The 20,372-nt window shown below is 44.4% G+C and overlaps 1 protein-coding gene across 2 annotated transcripts in view; it reads right to left on the bottom strand.

The window, feature by feature from the left end:
- The window catches only part of Schip1 (schwannomin interacting protein 1), a 769,225-nt gene that overhangs the window by 139,097 nt on the left and 609,756 nt on the right, over positions 1-20,372 (bottom strand). The gene's annotated exons all lie outside the window — the stretch shown is intronic.

The following is a 20,372-nucleotide window of genomic DNA, read 5'->3' as shown; positions in this document are numbered from 1 at the left end:
CAGAGCGAATTCCAGGATGGCCAAGGCCACACAGGGAAACCCACAGGAAAAAAAAAAATTTAAAGGAAGAGTATAGACAGTTAAGGAAAGGAAAGGAAATACCATGTTGCTATTGGCTACTTGCGCTATGTTCCTTCCCTGTCTCCCTCCCACCCCTACCCCGGGAAAAAAAACAAAACAAAAAAAAAAACAACAAAAAAACATCCTTTAAAGAGGAAGCCATCCAAGGTCAGCTTGGGTATTTATTTGTCATAGACAGGAAACTGGATTTACAATCAGACCATGGGGATGAGATGGTCGTGCCTGTCATAGTTAGTGCTGTTTCTGGGGCCTTTAATTTGTGAAGGCAACATCTAAGGAAGGACCTGTTTGAAATACATGAGCCCAAAAGGAGTGTGAGAGGGTGGGAGTGGGGGATGGATTATTTGCAAAAGCTCCAATCTAGCTCTGAGATAATCAGCCCTGAGACTGAACTTTCTTTACATTGTGGCATGTAAGGAGTTGGCTAGCAAAGGGCTTGTGTTTCATCGATGCTGTGTGAATTCCATGCAAGTCACACACACAGAACACAGATGTTCTGCTGTTTCATCACCTGCATGCAGCTCTGGGGATACTGAACAGCTCTGTAGGGCGAAGTGTCCTGGATGTGGAACATCTGGGCCTTGTTTCCAGCCCAGTCTCTAAACAACTTTATGACCAGTTTGTGGATGAAAGAGGGTAGACTGCGTGTTGAAGGCAGTTGGCAGATAGCAGGGATTGGTTAAATGTCTGGAAGTAAATGAGTTTCTTCCTGTCTAAAGACCCTATGGATTTCATCCTAGGAAAGATGAGAAATGGATGCAAAAAAAAAAAAAAAAAAAAAAAAAAAAAAAAGTCCCTCAGTCTTTTTATTATCTTCTTTATCAAAAGATACCAATGCTCTCATCTCCCCAGCCTCTTGCCCATCCCCAGGGCAGGTGGGAGAGCTGGCCCTGAGGTCATGAGAGCCTGAGAGCTGTCCCCCACCCCTCACCAGCTGTAACAACCCAGAAGAGTGATTCTACACCTCACGTGGGCAGCCTGCTAGAGCTGGCCATAGTGGCTAAGATGTGGGTGAGCTGGCCCCAAGGGCATGAGAGCAAGAGAGCTGACCCTGTCCCGCTGGCTGCAACATTAGGTGAGCCAGCCCAGGCAGTGCTTGAGAGCTTTCACCCTGATGGAGCAGGCTCAGGAGAGTTGGCTGGCTCACCAGCTCAGATACCTCTCAGGCTCTGAGTTGGCCCACCCCAACATCCACCCCACCTAGGATCTGCTGGAGTGAGCAAAAGGGCTGGTCCTATAGATCCAAAACTACAGGATCTCTATGACACAGAGCAACAACAATCTCTAAACAACTTTATCCAAGAGGAGTCTACTCTTCTAATAGGATAGCAGAAGCCAGAGGCCTTGAATGGGACCAATGACTCATTGCAATGAACATTTGCAAATAAAGATGTGTTGACAAAAGGGTGTACTGTGTGACACACTGTGACACACACTACAGTGTCTGTGACAAGGTTTTATTTTTAATTCTATCTTATTTTATTTTATTTGGGTGGGAGGAGGTCCCAGAGCGTGAACACAAAGGAATGGGGGAGATGCGTGATGGGAAATTCACAAAGAACAATAAAAAGGGTTCCCCCCCCCCAGATATCAAGTTCATTTCCTGTACTAATCTAAAACCAAAGTGTATGTCTGTTAAGTGGGTGGGACCTCTTGGGTGCATGGGACCTCCACAAGGAGTCAGCTTTCACTTACTAGCCTATCTGTGTATACATTTTAGAGATGGATCCTTAATATGTTTAAGATTATATTTCCTCCCCCCATCATTGACAATGCTATACTTTAACAGAAAAATTTGCTTAAAACCCACCTCTTCGGCCAGCAAGAGATGGCTCAGCAGTTATAGGAGCTCACTGCCTAAGCCTGACACCCTGTGCTGGCTCCTGTGGAGGTGGAAGGAAAGAACCAACTCCGGAAATTTGTCCTCTGTCCTCCACACACACATCATGGCACATTCACCCTCATTACACGCAAATAATTATAATTAATAAAGCAAATTAAAATAAAAAAATATACATCTTAACGGTTTTGATTTTCCACTAAATGATGTGATTGTCCACTATAAATTCCTCAATGGTTAGAGCTAGACCAAATAGTACTTGCAAAATAGGTCTAGAGACATGTTTTCCCATCCTGACCACAGGACCCTTAGGCTAACCAACAGTTTTGGTCTTTACAGAAATGGGGAAAATGTATATTTATGATGAAGAGTACCCTGCATGGTTAGTGATCCAAAAAAGGATGAGCGCAGCAAAGATGTTATCTTCATTAGAGAAAAGAGAAAAGTCACATAAAGATGTCCATCAGGCCCTCATGATGATGACGTGAATGGAACCCTCTGGGAATGTGCAGCGTACAATATGAGCAACAGTGTCCAGAGGCCCTGCTGGGACCCCGTTAGTAGGAATTTTGCTCTTTTTTTGACAAGAACAAGAAAAGGAGCATGGTATGCTTCTAATAAAGTCATACCTCAGAGGCAAAGAACAAAAAGTCAACTGCCTAAACTTTAGTTTTCTGCCATCATCTTCCACGTTCTTAAAGTCCTCAGCAGTTGAGAAGTCTAGATGTAGGCTCAGTTTTCCTAACAAATATATTTTATTATGAACTTATTTAACCAAGAGCACCTCACTTATAACCCAACTAACCTAAACAATAGGAGAAGAAGATTAAAGAATACAATAATGAAACCATAAGGATATCAGTTCTGAGGAACGATTCTCCTGGAGTAATCAGCAGGATTTCTTCTGCTGGAAGCTGGAGCAACTAGAACCGGGAACCTCAGCCAGAGCCCAGAGCCCCAAAGCCTATCCTGGCGGTTCTCTCTAGGAGCATCTTGAAGTGGAGCGATGAACAGCCAAAACTATCCCAAGTCTCCAAAGGGCCCCCACCTCCTGTTTTTAGCTCACATTTATACCTCCTCTTAGAATTTGTTCAAGGATGGTTTTCAGCTGGTTAACAACCAATATCCCCCACACAGTGGATCAACTTCTAAGGGGATAGACATCACCTGTTCTCTCACAAGTCTTTTTCTCATCGCCCCACCCCCACCCCACTTGTTATCTAAACAAAAAACAGGTTTATCTCTCCATCTGGAAGCAACCCTGGGCTAATTTTTTGAGCTTCACTAGGAGGTCTAATTCAGAGGATCATTTACGGCAAGCTGGGGAAGGTTGTAAGTGCACTTGCTCCAAGGGTTCACAGGAGCATCCCAGAGGACAGGCACAGAAGCCTGGGGCATTTAACCCCAGTACATGAGGCGCTGCCGTGGAGGCCTTGTGCCTTGCTTTGTGTCTTATGCTTGCCAAAGAGCATCTTTGCAGGAGGCTCAGGGAGGTGAGAACTCTGTTCTGGTCATTTTGTGATATGACTTGGGTGTTGGAATTGCTAACAGCACACACAGTGGACACAGCTTGTGGAAGAGGAAGGAATTTTTCCAAGAGTATTGGCACCGGCACTGAGCAGGCCTGTATTCGCGGACAATGCCGTCCCTGCGGCTCTCTGGCCCATTTGGCATCCTTGTGAAGTGGAAATTGAGCCCAGAAACTGCTGAAGCTTCAGGTGCTGCGACTTAGATGCCAGTAGGAACCAGGCAATTGCGTGAAGTGGGCACTAGGGGGAGCAAGGAGGGCCGGGGCAGTCATCCCGTCATTGTAAGTTCAAACTCGAAACCAAAAGCAGGCTCATTCTTTGCCTGCCTCCTTGTCATCACTTGAACTTCAGTTCTTAGCTCCAGGCTACCCAGAATTTAAGTCTGCAAAGTCCGAGCTGAAGAACTGGCATCTTATAAGGCTTGTGTGGACGGTCCTGCTTCATCCCTGCTATTTTGTGTGGTTGGTCCTGCACCATGCCTGCTGTCTTGGTCTAATTGTCAGCACCAGGTTTTCATTCTCCAAAGAATCCCAGCCAAGTTAGAAGGTAATTGTCAAGGTCTAAGTGAACTTCGAGAAACACACTCGTTTTACTCCAAATCCACCCAAAGTTCTAGATGAAGGCATGTGCATTTGGTGGCATGGCTCTGTAAATTGAATGCTACCTTGTTTAAAGACGCTCCCAAATAATCCCAACAAAAATAGATCAATAAAAAGCAATGTGTAGTACATTTAAACATCATAGAAAATATCCAAAATATCCAAGAGACGATTAATGCTTGGAGGAGTAGATGAATTCATTGACTTCCCAAGGAAAAGCATAATTACTTATTTCATTGTCAGACAAGGCCCTGGCTGGTCTGGACCTCACTATATAAAGCAGACTGGCTTCAAATTCACAGAGATCTGCTTTCCTTTCGAGTGCTGGGATTAGCGGCATGCACCACCATGCCTGACTATAGTTACTTTTATTAAAAAGCTGGGAGTGGAGTGGAGAGATCTCTTAGTAGTTAAGAGGACCTTTGATTCTTAACACTGTACTGGGAAAACACCCATACACGTGAAAAATCAATAGATAAAAGTAAGAAGCTATTAGAACATTTGGATTGGAGCTAGATGAATCTTGAATTAATCAAATAATAGCACTGGGAACCTCTGAGTTTGTTCCCAGTACAAAAAGGAAGACAAAGAGAACCAGCCTGGAGGTGAGGGAATTCGTCTTTGTTTTCTACAGGAAGCTGACTAAGAGGAAAAGGTCAAAAAGAGCAATATCTTAAAAGCTTATGTGTTTTTAATGGGAAATTGATTCTATGCAAATACGTCACAGAGTTGGCATTTTAACTTTCCAGGCTAAAAGCTAAAGGAAAAGTTAAAGATAAAAAAAAATTAAGTGAAAGTCTTTTCACCTTTCCTCTGTAAATGCTAAGGTGTGCTGTGTCCTGAAGGGAAATTCTATGCCGTTATAATGTTCTGCTCAGCATAACATTGTGCTCAGTTTCACGGTATAGATATAGAAGCCACACTGTCCTCCCTTCCAGTCACATCGCTAATTGGAGCTATAAGCTACTGTTGTGCCAAGTAGGACTTGATTCTTAACCCTCAGCTGCTATGCTTGGCCATAGGACTCACAGGCCTCCTATAGGATGGAATTTGTTCTGTGCCTCCATCCAAGCAGGCTTTATGATTATCCAGTCTCCTTGTCCTCTCCTCCCTGACTTCTCTCAACAAACCGCCTGCAGCAAACCCTTGAGAACCTGACGTTAAGACACTAAGACAAAGGCTGGGCACGACCCCTGCACTCAGGAGGTAGAGACGCCCGATCTCTATGAGATGGAGGCCACCCTGGTCTGCACAGCAAGTTCCAGGACAGCCATAGCTGCACAGGAAGGCCCTATCTGGAAGAGGAGGGGGAAAAAAGACACTATGACAAAATTAATTTATCATGGTTTGGTGTGTGTCCTTATTTTTTCAGACAGGGTCTCTCACTGGACCTGGAGCTAGCTCAGTGTTTTGATTAGACCAGCTGGCCAGTGAAACACAAGGATCTGTCTCTTTTCCACAAGCTGTCCCCCAAGCCTTGGGTGCACAGGCACACACAGGCTGGGCAACTTTAAGTGTGTGCTGGGGACTGAACTCAAGTCCTCATGGTTGTCCCGCTGTGGCCGGAATACTGGCAGGTTCATCTTCCCAGCCCACTCTGCCCCACCTCATTTTTCCTTGAAATTTGGCCCCTTTAACCAGCATGTCTGCTTGGAGACAAGTTCCTGGCCTGGTTATTCTGTTTTTTTTTGTTTTTGCTTTTGTTCTTGTTTTTGTTTTGTTTGGTTTTTGGTTTTTCAAGACAAGGTCTCTCTGTGTTAGCCTTGGCTGTCCCAGAACTTACTTTGTAGACCAGGCTGGCCTCATAGTCAGAGTGATCCACCTGCCTCTGTCTCCAGAGTGCTGGAATTAAAGATGTGCACCACCACGCCCAGAAAATTTGAGCAATGACACTATTTTTGTTTTATTTTGTTTTTCGATACAGGGTTTCTCTGTGCAGCCTTGGCTATCCTGGACTCACGTTGTAGATCTGCCTGCCTTTGTCTCCCGAGTGCTGGGATTAAAGGTGTGTGCCACTACCACCCAGCCTTGGCTATTCTTATAAATTTATTTTCCTATGTCTAACTTTTAAAATTTAGTGCACAGTGCTAATGGCTTTTTGAAATACCAAGAAATACTCCTTATAAAGTTATTACATGGAAGAACCCACAAAGAGCTTAGAAGAGACAGTGTGGAGCGGGCGTCACTATTCAGAACGTCTGGTACCATTAGTGCCAGTGAGCAGAAATAGCTGCAGCCACGTGATCAGCTTTTTTCCCAGTGTTACTGATTATATCTTGAACCACACTAATAGCCAATGGCCCATATATAATTTTCTAGGACCTTTACACGTTACTATACTGTAACAACACAATTATATGAATATTTGCTGACTACAAAGAACGCCTTCATTAGGATATGCCATTTCTCTTTCAATTATACCTACAGTAGAACCATCCCAGTGAAGTTTACAAAAGCCAGCTATGCGCATGCGGAGGAGCCTGTATGACTTGAGACCTCCTGTTTTGTTGCATTGGGGCCAATGGCCCACAATAACCTTCAGGAATAAGTGAACATTAGAACAAGGGATACTGCCAGGCTCTCTGCGAAATGCTGCCACTGTGCCCAGGAGTTGAAGGCCTGCCTGAGGGCAGGCTAGGGGGAGCTACAAGGTTGAGAAGCACAAATCCATGTACTGGCTAAATCGTCCTAATGGACACTGCAGTCTCCCAAACTACACTAAAGCCATTCTTTCCTCACTTTTCTTATTTCAGAATTAAGCAACCATCTACTTCTTGCACATTCCCAATGAAATACGTTTTGCTAGAACTCCCTATTCCAAATGTCAAACGTATTATAAGAAAAGAGAGTAGACCATGATTTGATTTGATAATCCCAGAAACCGAATGTTTCGTCAGGCAATTTTCTTTAATAAATTATTAAAATGTAAAAACCAACATCATTTCCCTTTCCTTGTTAGAGAATGGATTCAAAACAAAGCAAATCTCTGAATGTGCTATTGTTTAAGTAGAGCCAATTCCGGGTCATTCTAGGATATATAATGAGTCTACTTTCTAGAACTTTCTTTATATAGTTATACTCCTCAACCTAGACCCAAACCATTTTCTTATGCTCCACAAAGCAGCTGGAGCTCTGAAGAACGTGGAGCCAAACAGAAGTTAGGCCAAGACCTAAGTGCCACCACTGGGGTCCTGCTGTATCACAGTCTCTATTATATTTTTCTTTAGAGTGGCTCATTTTAAAATTAAACTCACTCAGAGTCAAAGTTTTACATCGCTGCTATCAATACAGTACAGACATTTGTTTGTTAAAGTAGAAGTGGCACTCAGGTTCTGTATTTCATCAATTTTAAGCCACACTTTAGAAATTAGGAGGCATCGATGGCATCTTGCAATCAGATCTACTACTGAGCCACACCCCTTGCAATTATGATTAGGAAATAACAGAAATATTGTGAGCCAGTGCTGAGCATTTAAACCTTAGGCCTCATACACACTAGACACGACCCTACCCCACCAGCCCACTGCTGTTCTGCTTTCAAAATGATGTGTATGTGAGATGGGGAGCCCGGTGGGTAAGTGCATGTAAACGCAGGTGTAACAGAGGGCCTTGGGTCCTCTGAGGCTAGAATTATAGGCAGCTGTGAGCTGCTTGAAGTGGGTGCTAGGGTCTGAGCAGAGGTCCTTGGGAAGAGCCGTCCACATGTTCTTCACCACTGAGCCACCTCTCTGGCCCTATTCATTGCCACTTCTTTCTTTTGTTCTTTATTTTTGGTTCTTTGAGACAGAGTTTCTCTGCATAGCCTTGGCTGTCTTGGACTCACTTTATAGACCAGGCTGGCCTCAAACTCACAGCAATCCACCTGCCTCTGCCTCCTTAGTGCTGGGATTAAAAGCATGCACTGCCACGTCTGGCTCTTATTAACCTTTTATAAACAAAAATGCAAACACAGCACTTGAGAAACACATTAAATTAACGGGAAGGAGCAACACTGGCTTTCCTGGTGGATCATGACTCTCCAAGATAAGAATTCACACCACTGGCGCAACCTGCCAGGTTTTAGTTTAGCCCACGTGAGAACTCTGAGTGTATGTGAGGATGTGGGTGTACAGCTCAAAAGATTTTTAACCATTTCATCTGTTATAATTTTGTCTATGTGTAGAGCCAGGTGTAGTAGCATAAGCCTGTGATCTCAGCCACTGGGAGGCACAATCAGGAAGATGAGGAGTTCAAGGCCAGGTTCAGCCACATAGAGTTCAAGGTAACCTGGGCTATATGAGATACTGTCTCATAAGGAAAAAAAAAGTGTCTGTGTTTATACTTTGCAGTTTCAGAAAGTGACCTTTCAGTATGTCTGTGATCCTGTCGTGACCTTCTCACAGGCATGGCCAAGAGTTCAGCTATAGAGAGCTTGGGAGGTCTGTGATTACATCTGAGCACCTTGTGCCTGATTTTTGAGGCTGGGTAAGGTTGCATAACATATCACTGCCTATACTTATCTTGTGCTAAATAATATTCTGTGTGAAATCACAAGGATTGATGCAGTGATTCCTCTTCCCGGTATATGTGTATGTGTGCATGTATGAATATAGACATATATGAATATATATATGTGTCTATATTCATATATATATGAATGTAAACATATTGTAAAATGTTTAACAAAACATTTTACAATAATTTTAAAACAGTTTAATAAACTGTTAAAATACATGTAACTGAGTACCATCAAAAAATAAGTATGTATCACACTGTTGAAACATCAAAGAAGGATTTAGCAGAGGTTGATAGCCAGTCACCAGGTGGCTAAAGAGGGATGCTAAAAGGCAGAGGCTGGCGAGGCTGCAGGAGCTCCTTGCACAGAAAGCTGCAGCCTGAAGAAAATACCACAGTGTGTGTTTGTGCATTCTTTTGTTTATTTTGTTGTCTACTTATCCAGACACCTATGTGTTGGGCACAGGTTGTGGAGAGAGAATTGGAAGAGGCCAAAGAGCTCAGGATCTAGGATAAAAAAAAAGGATGCCAGCCATTACAGTCAACAGGGATGTCACCAATTACAGTCCACAAGGGTACCAGAGATCGCAGTCAGGGTTCTTAGTCTCCAGGGAGGCATCATCAAAGGGTGCTGTGCAAAAACATGCCAGGGAGGCATCAAACTCAGAAAACCCCTCCAAACAAAAGAGATGCTTGAGCTGAATCGTGAAGTAAACAAAAGTTGCTGCAGTCCTGCAGAGTATCAGTGGCCTGGGTGAGGGTAGCAGAGACCTTCCCTATCTGTAAATTCTTCAAGAATTCAGAGTGGTTTCAGCCCGTTTATACTATACCATTTTCTGCTCCTTAAAAACACCTTCCCCCTTTTGGACACACTTTCTCTCTTCTCTCTCTCTCTCTCTCTCTCTCTCTCTCTCTCTCTCTCTCTCTCTCTCTCTCTCACACACACACACACACACACACACACACACACACACACACACACATTCTCTTTAAAGTTTTTCAGAAACAAGGTTTCTCTGTTTAGCCTTGGCTGTCCTGGACTTGCTTTGTAGACCAGGCTGGCCTTGAACTCACAGCAATCCACCTGCCTCTGTCTCTCGAGTGCTGGGATTACAAGTGTGTGCCACCATGTCAGGCAGACCCTCTTTTTAATATGGAGAAGAGCTGGGTGGGAGAGCAGCTCTCAACTGCAAGGAACTCTACTGCAATCTCACTCCCCAGAGCCTCTCACCTCCCTCCCCCAACAGGGTTATCTGGAAGCACAGTCCAGATAATCATGCCATTTTAAGACACTGATTTTCCATCTTCTCAGCCCAAACCCATGTCACAATCAAAGGAGCACGAATCTTGCTCTGTAGCTCATTAACCGAAAATTACCCAACACCAAGACCAATTCTACCCTCTAATAGGATTTAGAAATAAGAGAATATTAGCATGATTAGGAGTAATTTCCAGAAAAGGATAAAACAGAGTAATTCGTAAATAATGTTAATTTGTCAAATTCCTATCACATAATACATTAAACAAATTAAATATATGGGTAGAAATCAAAGGAATTTTATTTTTTTTAATGCACAAACTAAACTATCAAAGAAATAATCATTGAAATAACTATTAGACTTGGGGGGAGTGGAACAAAACAGAAAGAGCCCAGAGCTAAGGGTGGGGTGGGAAACGCAATTGGTGCCAGCTGGGGTGTGCCAACACTTATAAGCCATTGCGATGGATGGATCCCTCCCTGTTGGTAGTACTTGCTGTGCACCACCTGTGCGCCAGGCTCACTTGGCTCTCCAGCGGAGGGTGCCTTGGCAACGCACCTTAGCTCCTAGAGAGGTAAGCAGCTGCCTCTACCTCACTCAGCCGGAACCTCACCCAGATTCTGTATTAGACACCTGAGAAATGGAGGCACCTGGAAGGAGTTCAAAAAAGTGGAGCAGAAGATAATTAGAAGAGATTGATTTTAGCAGAAAGATCAGACAAACCAAATGCAGGGAATGTGGCTAAGCCAGAGATTGAAAAAAAAAAAAAAAAAAGAAGAAGAAGAAAAGAAAAGAAAGAAAGAAAAGAAAGAAATGAGCTAGCTGAGGTTCCGTGTGACTGCAGAACGACACCAGGCAGGGCTGCTAAGGGCAAGATGCTCACCTGGTGCTGGGTTGTACCACAGCCATACCCTACATGCTCTGATGTTCTACAGGCCTCTACCCAGGGCTGCCTTGCACTAGAACACCTCCTGTAGTCAATACCAGAATAGCTTCTAGGGAGGGGGAGGCTGTCCTTGGACCTTTCCACTTTGGCATGCAGGGTGGGCAGGGAGGGTATTTCCCCTTAAATGCACAAGTAATCCTACAAAGTATTTCTCAGTCAACGTGTGAGTGTGTGTGTGTGTGTGTGAAAGTGGGAGAGACAGAGACCGAGAAACTCAGAGGGAGACAGAGACAGACACATGATGGTAATTCTGCTATCGTGAAGGCTGAGGCAGGAGGATCAGAATTTCAAGTCCAGCCTCAGGTACATAATGAGTTTCAGGCCAACCTGGGCTACATAAGACCTTGTCTCTAAAACCCCCACACATGATTGGAGATGTAGCTTAGCGGCAGAGTGCTTGTTGGGGATGCCCAAGTCCCTGGGTCAAATCTCCAGTACCAAACACCCATCACACAGAGGAAGAATATGTCCAAAGTGAGCCAGAATAAGGTTGATTGTCACCATGTGTCTTAGTTAGGGTTGCTACTGCTGTGATGAAACACCATGACCAAAAGCAACTTGAGGAGGAAAAGGTTTATTGGCCTTACACTTCCACATTGCTGTCTATCACTGAAGGAAGTCAGGACAGGAACTCAAATAGTCCTGGAACCTGGAGGCAGGAGCTGATGCACAGGCTATGGAGGGGTGCTGCTTACTCGCTTGCTCCTTCTAGCTTGCTAGGCCTGCTTTCTTATAAAACCCAGGACCACCAGTCCCAGGATGGCCCCACCCACAATGGGCTGCTGGCTGCCCAACCCCCAACCAATCACTAATTAAGAAAATGCCCTACAGCCAGATCTTATGGAGCATCTTCTCAGTTGAGCTTTTCTCCCTTCAGATAACTCCAGCCTGTGTCAAGTTGACACAAAAGCAGGCAGCACACCACTCAACCTCCATTTAGATCATGGTTCACTTCCAGGGCAGAATTATAAGAGACCAAGGAACTTCCTTTTTTTTTTTTTTTTTTTACAAAGTTAACAGGAAAATAAAAATAATTGAGTTCAAAACCTTTGCCATCCATGTTGCAAGCAGGGCTTAGAAAAATGGATGGGGCTGGAGAGATGGCTCAGTGGTTAAGAGCACTGACTGTTCTTCCAGAGGTCCTGCGTTCAATTCCCAGCAACCACACAGTGCTTTACAACCATCTATAATGTGATCTGATGCCCTCTTCTAGCATGCAGGTGTACATGCAGCCAGAGCACTGTATATATAATAAGTAAATAAATAAAACTTAAAAAAAAAAAAGAAAAAGAAAAAGAAAAGAAAAATGGATGACTGAGTCCTCCACAGCACACCCAGATGATGAAGCTTCCTTATGTTCAGCAATGTGTTCAAGGAAATATCCATGCAGTGCTGTGGGGGATACCACGGGCAATTCCACCCTTTGAAGGACTGTCAGTGTTCCAGCTGTAATCCTGGGGTGGCAGCATCCCTCACAAAGGGTCTTTCTGTGAAAGGGAGTGGCACATTTGACACTTTCCTGAGGGTGGCCTCAACTGCCTTGTGCCCAGCCATCCCTGAGCTAAGACAGAGTTTTGCCACAGCTCCTGTTTCTGACTTAAATCCAAGCTCCCAGAATCCATCCAGACTTGGCTTTGCCTCCTTGCTCCTGGCTCCAACACCAGCAAAGCATTCACCATTTTTGGTAACATGTGTGCACAGGCCAGAAGTCTCAACTGTGCTCTTTAGTAATTCTAATGATGAGGGCTGGTAGTTGTGTATTTCTAAGAATAAAGGCTCCAAGCTCATGCAAAGAAGGCAGGCCATTTTATACTCTCAAATTCAGAGTTTGTACTTGTTTTTCTCGACTAGGAAGGTCTTGAAGAGGCATAACGTTAAGTAAAGAATCTGGATTTTCACACACCCCGACAATCCCCAAGACAGGGTTTTTCTGATTCCCTGCCTGTCCTAGAATTGACTCTGTAAACCAGGCTCATCTTGAACTCACATCTGCTGCCTCTGCCTCCTGAGTGCTGGGATTAAAGGCATGCACCACCTTCACCCCATGAATCTGGAAATTTTTACTAGTAAGTTTATACTAGTTTTTTTTGGGATTTTCGTTTGTTTGTTTGTTTGTTTTGGGTTTTTTTTTCTTTGAGTCAGAGTTTCTCTGTGTAGCCTTGGCTATCCTGGACTCACTTTGTAGACCAGGCTGGCATCGAATTCACTTTGATCTGCCTGCCTCTGCCTCTCAAGTTCTGAGATTAAAGGCGTGCACCACCACCCTCCTTGCCTATGCTAGGATATATATCTCCAAGGCTTTATGCACCTTAGGCAAGTATTCTACTAACTGAGGTACATCTAGCCTTCTCTCTGGGTTTTTATTACTATAAGAGAGCCTAGCTACTTTTTTGCTTGTTTGTTTGTTTTTTTCTTCAACACTGGGTTTTGTGTATGTGTGTGTGTGTGTGTGTGTGTGTGTGTGTAGCTCTGGCTGTCCTGCTACTCAATCTGTAGACCAAGCTGACCTTGAACTCACAGAGATCTGCCTGCCTCTGCCTCCCACACACTAAGAAAGGTCGCCAAGGAAGAAGTGGACGCCTACAATATTTTGTACCTTGAAAATTGTCAAGGCAGGTGTGGTGGCACACACCTTTAATCCCAGCACTTGGGAGGTAGAGGTGGGCAGATCTCTGTAAGTTCGAGGCTAGCCTGATCTGCAAAGTGAGTCCAGGACAGCCAGGACTACACAGAGAAACCCTGTCTCAAAGCAAAACAAAACAAAACAAACAACCCCCCACCTCCACCGAAAAAAAAAAAAAGTGAAGGTATGAGGGATCGAACCCAGGACCTCATGCATACTAAGCATGCCTGATCTACCACTGAGCTATACCTCTCCCTGGTTGCTTTTTAGTTCCTGGGCTAATAAAGTTTTCATGATAAGTTTAAAGAAGATATAATTGTTTTGGGTTTTTTTTTCGGGGGAGGGGGCGTCGGGAATGGCCTAATTGTCTTTCTGTTTTTCCTCAGTTTTATTTAGAAAGTAGAAGGCAGGGTACAAGCTGGTGGGAACGTGACTCCGCCCACTTAGAAGAAAGGTAGGGCGTTCCTATCAAGACCAGTCACCATGCTCAGCTTTGAGCGTACATGTGTAGAGGACCCACGTAAGACTGCCAAGGCACCTGCCGCTCAGTGGAGACACTTAGCAGTAGGCAGCCAGCCAGCCACCTACTTTCTCCCTCTTTTTATCTGCTTCTAGGCTCAGCCAGTGGACAGGATGCTTATCCCACAGGCCAGAAATGGGTCCTGTGAAGGTGACTCAGTAGGGTCCCATTGCTTTTTGTGGGTCTCTGCATGTAGGGAAAGTGGGGACCACTTGCTCAGGGACGCAGAAGACGCAGCTATGAGAGGCAGTTACGGGGTCCTCTAAAGTCCTGGGAGCTGAATTGCCTGGGTTGGGGAAATGGAGTTTAATGCACCTGGAAGCTATTTGCAAGATTTTAATACTGTAGTAAAATTAGCACTAAAATGCCTGCAGCCTCTTCCAGATATTTTGATGCTATATTTTCAGCAGAAAAAAAAAAAGTAAAGCTGGTACTTGTTGTCATGTGATTAGACACAGGTTTTATAAAATGGTACAAGTAAGATCACTCCCGTTAACCTTTGTGGAGGGAAATTACATATTGTTGCTCAGGGAGCAGGTGTTATTTCACCTCTCCCTTCAAACTAGAAGCAAATGGATTCTCTCCCCAAGGAAGGAGCATCTGAAAATGCAGGTGGATGGATGGCAGGGCGAGAGTTCAAGGGCTTACACTGGAAAGATTAAGTTCTAGAATTTGATGCCACAAAGACTCCTTAGTGTATAGAGGAAACCAACTGATTACAAAATGAAGAAGGTAAAAGTAGATAAGAAACTACATATGTACTTAGTACGCTTCTTTTGTCTGAGAAAGGGTCTCACTGTGCAGTCCCATCTGGCCTGGAACTCACAGAGATCTACCTGCCTCTGACTTGAAGGTGTGGGGATGAAAGACCATGATACTGCACCTGACAGTAGCCTTCCTTTTGAATGCTGTGTCTTCTGGAATCCTCTTCACTATGGTCCTCATCCAGGCCACCGTCATCTCTGTAGTGGACTCTGGAATGACTTCCTGTTAAGGCATATTATTTGATTTCTGTGCTCTTCCTAGTTCTCCCTCCACTTTACTGGCCCAAGGGACCGTATTCATTCATTTCCAGACAGGGTCTCACGCTGTCATCATAATGGCTTGTGTCCTCACCAGTTTATGGCAGAAGGTCTACATTAGGGACTATTGCCTATAAATTAGTTGCATCCCATTTTCTTTACTTGTTTTTCTTTCAACTTTTACATTTTTCTTTTACTTTATTTTTATTAAGCTTTCTTTAAACAACAACAACAACAACAACAAAAAGGACTTCTCCTTGTAAGATGGAGAGGGAAAGGCAAACTTTGTTGTTCCTTACTTACGGAGCAGGCATCAAAATGAAATGAAACTTGAACTTGCATTTGCTATCTGAGCCTGACCTGTAACAGAAGTGGTCCATGGGCAGAGGAAGGCATGAATGTGAGGACTCTGACAGAGCAAGAGCACATTGCTGCCCTCTGGTCCCGGGCGCTCAATCCCTGAACCCACTTGTGACTCCTCAACCGGACACCCTAGGCAGCTACTACCAGTGAAATGGAGCTAACAGACAAATTCGAATTAACTGTCCACCCAAGAAAAGTGGAAAGAAAGAAAAGTTCCTGGACAGGTCTGATTTGAGGATAAAATCTCCCTCTTGTCACTAGTGAGAATTTGGTTATCTAATCCCTTCTAGTTTGCTTTTGGAAAAACAAGTAGGTTGGGGTATTGGGAGAACTTCATATTATACAGATAAGACACAATGCTTGTATGATTAGAGTTTAATGCACAGTGATAAGCAAATTTGGTGAGGAGATGAAAAAAAAATTTTTTCTGTCAAAGGCAGTAAACCCAGCAAGGATTCTCGTTTCCTGAACCTTTCCCTTCTACTTGGTGCCCATTAGCTAATCCAGTCAGATTGTGAAGCTGAGCCCCCACTGATGGCATGAGATGCTGTCACCTGACCTAGCTCAGGCATTAAAGGTGGAAGCTGTTTGTCCCTGGTGTGCTTTCTAGACTGGTTTGGGTTTTGGTGAACCCTTTTTACAAGAAGAATTGCCTTGCTGGTGTACTTTCATTTTGTTGTGTCCTTTTGTGCAACACCAGGATTAATCTTTGTTTTTAACAGAGAGATTGCTATACAACACACACACACACACACACACACACACACCAGAACAGAAGAGGTGCAGGGCCTGGAAGCACTGGTGCTGAAATTTAGTGTTAGGTTATAAGACCTGTTTCCAAAGTGGAGCTCCCAGACCATCAGCAATGACAGAAAATTGCAGATATTCTGGCCTCAAGCCACACCCACATATAGTAACACAAGGGATAGGGCCACAACCTCATGTTAATGAATATTTTATGCTCTCTCTAGTTTGGGAAGTCAGAGTAGTCCAGGGTAGGTGTGATGAAAGAAGAAGAAAAATGTTGTCTGCTCCGCTCTGTGATGGTTAATAAAGAAAAGCCCAGAAGGTCCTGCCAAGCACACATCTCTGGCAAGAACCCACAAGGCTTGCTCCAGTGACAATTTCCCGCAGGCAGATATCTGCTGGCCACAAACATTGAGTACAGACTCAGAGAATACTAGGCAAGTGTGTGGCTATTTCAAAGGCAGCTCCAAGGCAGGTGGGCAACAGAGAACCATCCCTTTCCCTTAAGGGAAGCACCATTGTGCTTGACTGTTCCAAGTACAGCTTTAGCTGAAGGATACGCACTGAATAAGACCACTGCACAAGTTTCTCCATCAGGCCTGCAGAAGTGGAAGCAAACAGCTGGAGCTGTGTGCAGAGATTCAGATCAGCTCCGCCCACATCTCCAGCTCACCTGGGTAACTGTAGGCTCACTTCCGGTTCCTCATTCCATGTGGTTTAAGGCCCTAAAGAAGACGATCCAAAGCCCTCTGAGACCCAGCAGCTTTTAAGCACCATTCACACATCTACCATCATCCGATCAACTACTTTTTGGTTCTACTTAAACACAAACTTAACCTATTTTTATTAAAGAATGAATTTATGTGGCTGGAGAGCTGTCTCGGTCATTCAGAGCACTTGTTGCTCTTGCAGAGGAACCAGGTTTGGTTCCCAGCGTGCACATGGTGGTTCACAACCATCTTTAACGTAACTCCAGTCTCTAGGGGGTGGGGGGGAGGTCCGACATGTTCTCCTCATCTCCGCAGGCACCAGGCATGCATGCAGTGCACATACATACATGCAAGCAAAAATTCATACACATAAAATAAAATGTTTCAAAAATTAAAAATTCATATATAATGTATTATTAGAAATATACCTATAATTGCAAATAGTTTGAAGAGCCCACAAGATCCAGGCCTAATGAATTCCATTTTTGTACAAATATGTGGAGTGTGTGTGTGTGTGTGTGTGTGTTGTATGTGCGTGTATGTTTTCAGGTGTGTGTACATGCAAAAACCAGAGGACATTGAGTGTCTGCCTCGATTGCTTTCCACTTTTTTTTTTTTTTTTTTAATGGCAGGATGTCTCACTAAACCAGGAGCTAGCCAGCTAGGTCTTGGGATCTCTACCTGTCTCTGCTTTTCAACTCTGGCATGACAATATCTATGTGGGTGCTAGGTATTGCACTCAGGTTCTTTTGATTTCCCAGCAAGTGTGCTCTTACCAGCTGAGCCCCCAGGGCCACTGTTTTATAGGCGAGGCACAGCAACTCCGTTAGGAATTGTTAGGCTTTGGGATGTAGCTGAAATGATGTCGCAGTGGGAGGAAACAGAGCCCCCAGCGCTGGCCATGCTTCTCACTCTTCCCCGGCTGCATGCTCAGGTACCATCATCTTTGCTTTATGCACTTGAACTGAGGCTCGGACATCCTAAGGAAGATGCTTGGAGTCTCACAGCTAATTTAACCTCTCAGTCCAGTGAACTCGAAATCCAGCCTCTTGATAGAAGAAGTGTTAATCCAGACCAGGAGATCAGTGGCCGGGGTGGGGCTGGGGGGGTCATTCTGCATCCTCAACTCGTGTTATGTACTGTGACAAATACTTGAAGCATTTCTGTTGCTGAAATGTCTCTCTGCTTTCCAAAGAGGGCAGAGAGATTATCTTCCATATAGAAGTATGCCTTATGCACTCCTGTTACAGTAAAACACTCTCAGAGCAGCCTGAATGATGAAAACAACGCAAACAACAGAGGCATTTTTAAGAATGTGAATGTGTTAAGAGATTTCATAGAAAAGCAGCCATTGGTGTTATTGTAAGAATTGCTTTATAGTAACAAAAAGTTCCCTTACATGCTTTTTACTGGAGTAAACCTCTTTTACAAAGATGCTTAGATGCAGAAGTAGGCTAATCTCTGTGAGTTTGAAACCAGCCTGGTCTACAAAGTGCATCCAGGACAGTCAGGGCTGTTACACAGAGAAACTGTCTCAAACAACAACAACAACAACAACACAAACAAACAAACAAAAAGCTAAGATGCCTTATGTTGCTCCTCGAGCTCATGGAATAGTTTTGCACCAATGGAAAAAGCCAACTATTCTAACAGAATAAGTGGAAGTGAGTCTGCTGAGGAGCATCTACTTTAAGCCTGGCTAATAACTAGGCATGGCTTTTCCCGGGGAGCTGGGTGTCCTTCCTTTAAAGGGACTGGGAGGAGGAGGAACAAGATTCTACTGTGGTTCTAAAGGGCTACAGAGCTGGTTTCTGCTTCCAAACCTCGTTTCCTCCTCCAGGAATGCTATGTTTCTCCAGGTCACAGGGAAAGAAAAAAAAAAAAAAAAAATGAGTTACTCATTTACTTTGCAAACAAGGTCACTAAGGTGCACACCAGCTAGGGAACTTCTCTGCAGTCCTAGAATAAGTAAAGAGACTGGGAATATAGCCCAGACCTGCTGAATTCCAGTTGGTCGCCCTACGTGCTCGGAAAGTCCCTTCCAATCCATGTGTTAGTAGTGAGGAAACTGAAGCACGCTTCAACTAACCGGCCCTGTGAAGTCATGCAGTTGGTATGTGACTGAAGGTCACTGTGGGAAATGTTTAAGAAGCTGTACTTGCTAAATGCCTTGATTTAGTTTACAAAAGATCACAGTAGTTTGCCTTGTAGAGATTTCCCAGATCCGGGCATGAGATTTCACTTTTCTTGGCTATGTGCATAGTGAAAGCAGAGTGCACGTGTGTGTGTGTGTGTGTGTGTGTGTGTGTGTGTGTGTGTGTGTGTGTGTGTCACAGATGCTCTTATGCTATGGTGCCCTTGGAAGTCAGTAGGCAATCCTTAGGAGCCCGTTCTCTCCTGCCACCTTGTGGGATCCAGGGATTGAATTCAAGTCATCAGGCCAGCAAGCGGTATACTTTGACTCATCTTTCTGCATTAGCTTGATGCAAAATGAAGCAGAGCTAGGCCCATAAGCTCCGGTCTTGCCTATGTTGTGATTACGAACCTTTTTTTTTTTTTTTTTGGCCTGGACAGTAGTATTTGTGTGTAGGTGAAGCTCAAGAGAGTCTTTTATGATTTCAGAGCTCAAAGTAGGCTTTACCCACCCATCAGAAGCCAGGCAAGAGAAAAGCCTTTGAATGGAGGAAGCCCTGTTGATAAAAACAAAGTATTTTTCAAGGAGTCTTCTCTAGGAAGCATTAACGAGCACATAGGGCACTCATTAGTTAATGAATCAGTTAATAAATTCTTCTGGCGAATACTCTGATATACGAATATGTTTACAAGACAGGGAATATGTGAGGAATTTTAATCCACTTTTAAACCTTCCCACCGCTGACCACTGCACCACTGCACCGAAACCAGCTGGGTTCAGGATGATGAATAGCCCCTGACTGAGCAAAGAGGAGAGGCGACACCCACACCCTGCAACACACCACCTCTCTTTTAAATTCCTGGGCGGACTTCTCTTTTGGCTGTAGCTGATGAATGGGCTTGGTAAAAAACGGCTTGGGGCAGGAGATAAAATGACCATCAAGTATTTTTGCTCCTCTGCCACACCCACTTCTCCTTAGGCTATCAATAAAATCCCAGTCCCAAATGAATGCATCTTAGCCTTTCCTGGACACACACTCCGGGCTGGCGAGTCTTTAGACCTTCAAAAGTTTTGCTAGTTGATTTCAGACTGCTAACCTAAGAGGCTATATTTTCTGGGAAGAAGCAGCTGGAAGCTGAATTAGTACATGACGGAGGTATAATCAGCTTAAGTGCGACTAAGTCTGCCAGCCAAAGGCTCGCGGGTGACAGAATTCCCGAGCGCTTTCTTTCACGTGGTGCTTGGGAGCGACACTTTTCCCCAAACCTCATCCGACTGCAAAACATCACAAGACATCCCCTCCCTAGTCGCACCCTGAGTGCCTGACAGCCAAGCCTTACAGTCACCCGGACAAAGGGTTAAGGCTGCAGCCTTCCAAGCCCCAGCTGCGTGAGCATTCGCCGGTACTTGTCTCCTCTGCAGTCAGCCGGGTGCCTCCAGCTTCCCCCAAACCACCAGCACTTGCAGAAGCGTTTTTTCTCCTCCCGCCCCTGTTTGCTTTAAAC

The sequence above is a fragment of the Acomys russatus genome, chromosome 15, assembly GCF_903995435.1.
Source record: "Acomys russatus chromosome 15, mAcoRus1.1, whole genome shotgun sequence".
NCBI lineage: Eukaryota > Metazoa > Chordata > Mammalia > Rodentia > Muridae > Acomys > Acomys russatus.
This window is presented reverse-complemented; position numbering and strand designations above follow the sequence as displayed.